Below are 6,000 nucleotides of genomic sequence, written 5' to 3'. Positions count from 1 at the left end.
CCCAAGTTTGGTTCTATTCCATCATTGCTGGAGATTCAGAATACTCTGATTGTAGGTGAACTATAACTCCCAGCAACTACAACTCCCAAATGACAAAATCATGAAAATAATGTTATGGTTGGGGGTCACCACAACATGGAAGGTTGAGAAACAGTGCTCTAGTCCATGGCCATATAGCCCGAAAAAACCTACAGCAACCCAATAAATAATAATGCTTTGGAGTAATGGGAGTTGTAGTTTGGTGGGGCATCAGAAAAGGGTTAAAGCCACACCACCCATGGTTCTATAGCACTGATCCCTGGGGGCAGCTAACGCGGTGTCAAACTGCCTTCATGCTACAGTGTAGGCACCCCCATGAGAGAGGAGGGGCTCTGTATGTTTAGCCCTGGAGCCCCGCCCCTTTACCGCCAAGGAGGGGGCTTTCCCGTTCCATTGGGGATGACCTCATCACTCCGCCTCAGCCAATCAGCGAGCGAAGGCCAGCAGAGCAGGGGAATTCCAAGGCGGGCCAGACTCCTCCCCTTTCTCCTTTCCCCCTCCTGCTGTTAGATCAGAGAGGAAGAAGGGGGCAAGAGTGCTGGCTTTAGGGCTGGCCCCGTGGGCGATGTGGGCCTGGCCAGCCGGCCATGAGTAGCCCTAGCCTGAAGCAGCTGCCTCAAGCACCACCAGGCCAGAAGGAGAAGGGGATGCTGGCTTCCCCACTAGGTAGGACAAAGATGGAGGGGGTGGGGGTGGGGAGCAGAAGGAGGGGCTACTAGTTTCCTCTCTGGGCCTTTGAAACTGGGGAGAAGAGCAAGGGGTGCATCTACACTGGATAGTTATTGCACTTTGACACCTCTTTGCCCAAGTTCAAGACTACAGAATCCTGGACCATGTAGTTTTACAAGCCTTCTCTGCCAAAGAGTGTTGGGCCCTTGCAAAACAGCCCCATAACCCAGAATATCAAGGCAAAAAATCCCACACTATCTGTTTTGAACTGGGTTATCTGAGTCCACACTGCCATATACTCCAGTTCAAAGCAGATCATGTGGGATTTTATTCAAAAGAACTCACTGAACATCAGATGAGAGCAGATTACTCCAGAATTGCTTTCGAAAGGATCCATCTACACTAGTGGTTCCTAGTGCCGCGACCCCTTAATACAGTTGCTCATGTTATGGTGACCCCCCAATTGTAATATTATTTTTGTTGCTACTTCATAACTCTAATTTTGCTACTGTTATGAATGGTAATGTAAATATCTGATATGTAGGATGTATTTTCATTCACCTTGAGATTTGGGAGCTGTAGTTGCTGGGATTTATAGTTCACCTACAATCAGAGAGCATTCTGAACCCCACCAATGATAGAATTGGGCCAAACTTCCCAAACAGATTCCACATGACCAACACAAAATACTGTGTTTTCTGATGGTCTTTGGTGACCCCTCTGACACCCCCTCATGGCCCCGATCCCCAGGTTGAGAAATGCAGATCTGCACTAATGTTTCTCAACCTGGGGGGTTGCAAGGGGAATGTAAAGGGGTCGCCAAAGACTATAAGAAAACACAGTATTTCTACAACTCTAAAACTCAAGGTCAGTGCCCATGAAACCTAGTATTTTCTGTCGATCATCGGTGTTCTGTATGCCAAGTTTGGTTCAATTCCATCATTGGTGGAGTTCAGAATGCTCTTTGATTGTAGGTGAACTATAAATCCCAGCAACTACAATTCCCAAATGTCAAGGTCTATTTCCCCCAAACTCCACCAGTGTTCACATTTGGGCCTATTGAGTATTTGTGCTAAGTTTGGCCCAGATCCATCATTGTTTGAGTCCACAGTGCTCTCTGGATGTAGATGAACTACAACTTCAAAACTCAAGGTGAAGGCCCACCAAACCTTTCCCGTATTTTCTGTCGGTCATGGGAGTTCTGTGTGTCAAGTTTAGTTCAATTCCATAGTTGGTGGAGTTCAGAGTGTTCTTTGATGGTAGGTGAACTATACATCCCAGCAACTACAACTCCTAAATGCCAAGGTCTATTTTCCTCAAACTCTACCAGTGTTCACATTTGGGCCTATTGAGTATCCGTGCCAAGTTTGGCCCAGATCCATCATTGTTTGAGTCCATAGTGCTCTCTGGATGTAAGTGAACTACAACTCCAAAACTCAAGGTCAAGGCCCACCAAACCTTTCCAGTATTTTCTGTCGGTCATGGGAGTTCTGTGTGTCAAGTTTGGCTCAGTTTCATCCTTGGTGGAGTTCAGAGTGCTCTTTTATTGTAGGTGAACTATAAATCCCAGCAACAACAACTCCCAAATGACAAAACCAATTCCCCACCAGCCCCACCAGTATTCAAATGTGTGAGTATAGGGTATTTGTGCCAAATGTGGTCCAGTGAATGAAAATACATCCTGCGTATCAGATATTGACATTACGATTCATAACAGTAGCAAAATGACAGTTATGAAGTAGCAACGAAAATAATGTTATGGTTGGGGTTCATCACAATATGAGGAACTGTATTAAGGGGTCATGATGTTAGGAAGGTTGAGAACCACTGATCTACACTGTAGAATGAATGCTTTTTGACCACACTTTGACCACCATGACTCCATGCCTTTTGAAAGAAGCTTCTCTGACCAAGAGTGTTGTGGTCCTAGCAAATTATCACTGCCAGGGTAAGCAGTATCAATCAAACCACATTCATTTTGCCATGTATTGTAGATGCTACTGATGATGACTGAAACTGTTGCCCCAACTTTCCTGAATTTAGAGTTTAATAAAATAAGCTCAACTCTCCTTGGCTAGATTTACATTGCCCTTTATCCCAGGATCAGATCCCAGATTATCTGGCAGTGTAGACTCCTATAATCCAGCTCAAAGCAGATAATCTGGGATCAGATCCTGGGGTATAATAATAATAATAATAATAATAATAATAATAACAATAAATGGCACAAGGCAGTAAAGGTGGTCCCAGTGGTGATTGGCACGCTGGGTGCAGTGCCTAAAGACCTTGGCCTGCACTTAAACACAATCAGCGCTGACAAAATTACTGCCAGCTGCAAAAGGCCACCTTACTGGGATCTGCATGCATTATTCGCCAATACATCACACCGTCCTAGACACTTGGAAAGTGTCCGAAGTGTGATCCAGTACAACAGCCAGCAGAGTGATCTTGTTTGCTGTGGACTCATCTTCTTGTGTTTCAAATAATAATAATAATAATATTTTTTTAAATTTATATCCCGCTTTTTTCCCTAAACAGGACCCAAAGAGTCTCCCCTATAGGGTAGTGTAGATCCAGCCCTTGACATCATGAGGATTATTTAGAAACTGGATGTCATTTGAGCAAAGAGGAGTATTAGTAGGGTTGCAGCTGGATTTGCGTCTCACAGGGGAAATCTCATTTTCCAAAGCTAAATAACATATAATGCTTAAATGGTAAAGTACATATCCTCTGCATCATGTGTGTATATCTTTGCACAGGTGCTGCCCGTCCAGCTTCCAGTTTGTCCATGATGCAGCCAAATGTAGAGCCCTCAGGTAAGACAAATCCCTAAAAAATTAGGCCCAGGGTTTATTCTTCCTACTGTAATCAAGTTTTTAACAGTGAATTTTAAAGATACCATTGATGTTTAATTCTGTTTTGATGTTTGTATATTTATACATTTTAAATTGTATACTAATGGGTTGTTGTAGGGTTTTGGGGCTATATGGCCATGGTCTAGAGGCATTCTCTCCTGACGTTTCGCCTGCATCTATGGCAAGCATCCTCAGAGGTACCTCTGAGGATGCTTGCCATAGATGCAGGTGAAATGTCAGGAGAGAATGCCTCTAGACCATGGCCATGTAGCCTGAAAAACCCTACAACAACCCAGTGATTCTGGCCATGAAAGCCTTCGACTGTATACGAATGCTTTAAAGGACCTCATCCCACGAGAGAAAAAATCCAGTTTCTGTCTCCTGCAGAAATCTGGTGTTTGTAGTTTAGGGAGGAGCCTTTAACAGAATTCTGCAGGAGGCAGAAACTGAATTTTAAGTGGATTTTTCTCTCTAGAGTGATGAAGTAGTGATGAACCTTCTTGTGGAGAGAAAAAGTGAGATATAAATAAACATAAAATAATAATAATGATAATGTGTTGTTGTAGGTTTTCTCGGGCTATATGGCCATGGTCTAGAGGCATTCTCTCCTGACGTTTTGCCTGCATCTATGGCAAGCATCCTCAGAAGTAGTGATGCAGGCGAAATGTCAGGAGAGAATGCCTCTAGACCATGGCCATATAGCCCGAGAAAACCTACAACAACCCAGTGATTCCGGCCATGAAAGCCTTCGACAATACAATGATGATGATGATGATGATGATGATAATAATAATAATAATAATAATAATAATAATAATAATATAAAATAAAAGGGAAAGACTAGGAAGTATTCTTGATTATGGTTAATGGGACAAGTGTCTGGAATGTTTTCTCTTTTCTAGGAAGTAATTAAATGCAATAAAGACTAGCTGATAAGAGATTGCAAAGAATGGGAATTGTCAAGTCTGTCTATGATTACCAAATAATTAACAATATCATTTTTAATGTTCTTTAGCCCCAGTGGCACAGTGGGTTAAACCACTGAGCTGCTAAACTTGCTGACTGAAAGGTCGCAGGTTCGAATCTGGGGAGTGGCATGAGCTTCCGCTGTCAGCCCCAGCTTCTGCCAACCTAGCAGTTTGAAAACATGCAAATGTGAATACATCAGTAGGCAGGAAGGTAACGGCGCTCCATGCAGTCATGCTGGCCGCATGACCTTGGAGGTGTCTACAGACTACGCCGCTTCTTCAGCTTGGAAATGGAGATGAGAACCAACCCCCAGAGTCGGACACAACTGGACTTAATGTCAGGGGAAAATCTTAACCTTTACCTAGCTATTTGTCTGCTGATAACAGGTAGGAAAAGGTATCCTAGACTTCTAGGATCTACACTGTAGCATTAATGCTATTTGATACCAATTTAATTGCCATGGCTCAATGCTACGGAATACTGGGAGTTGTAGCTTTCCACATCCTTTAGCCCTCTTGGCCAAAGAGTGTTGGTGTCTCAACAAACCACAACTCCCAGTGTTAATGTCTCAACAAACCATAACTACCATGGCAGTTAAAGCGATGTCAAACTGTATTAACGGTACAGTGTAGATACATCTCATGACCACTGAAACCCTTGTCCAAACTTTCCTTAATTTTGTGCAAGGATAAGAAGCTGTACGTCATTTGAATTAACCAGGAATAAGATGATATACTGTTTTGTGTGAACATAGCCAATATGCAGTGTCCTGATTCTAAATTATCTTTTTTTTTTCTTTTCCTTTCACAGAAGAACTAGGTAAGCATTCTGGGTCTCAGGGTGTGTTGTCAATATCAGGTAAGGAGAAATGCTTGACATTGGAGAGAGCTGTACAGTTTCGTTCACATATAACAAAGAAGGCCTTGGTTTGCTACTAGGATTGAGGGTGCATCTACACTGTAGAGTTAATGCAGTTTGACACCACTTTAACTTCCAAGGATCATGGCTATGGGAAGTTGCAGTGGTGTCAAACTGCATTAATTTAGATGCACCCTAAATCCCATTAGCAAACCAAGGCCTCGTCAGTTATGGGTTTGTACCTTGACGAGGCACCAGCACTCTTTGGCAGACCTTGTAAAACTACGACTCCCAGGATTCCATAGCATTGAGCCATGGCAGTTAAAGAGATGTCAAACTGCCTTTATTCTACAGTGCAGATGCACTCTCTGAGGGCTTCATGTGACAAAAGCCATGTACAAAGTCACTCAATCCATCGAGTGTGGAATAAAGGAAGATGGGGACGTTCTACCTGTGCAAATCAGCTTTAGAAATGACTCTCTGTTGTTTGCGAAAAGGATTGTAAAAATTAAAGAAGTGGCATACAGGTTTTTCTAGGTTTTTGGCCTTAGATAGGTGCCTATTTCTGCTTCATTGACTATTCTAAAGCCTTTGACTGTGTGGATCATAA

The sequence above is a fragment of the Anolis sagrei genome, chromosome Y, assembly GCF_037176765.1.
Source record: "Anolis sagrei isolate rAnoSag1 chromosome Y, rAnoSag1.mat, whole genome shotgun sequence".
Classification (NCBI taxonomy): domain Eukaryota; kingdom Metazoa; phylum Chordata; class Lepidosauria; order Squamata; family Dactyloidae; genus Anolis; species Anolis sagrei.
This window is presented reverse-complemented; position numbering follows the sequence as displayed.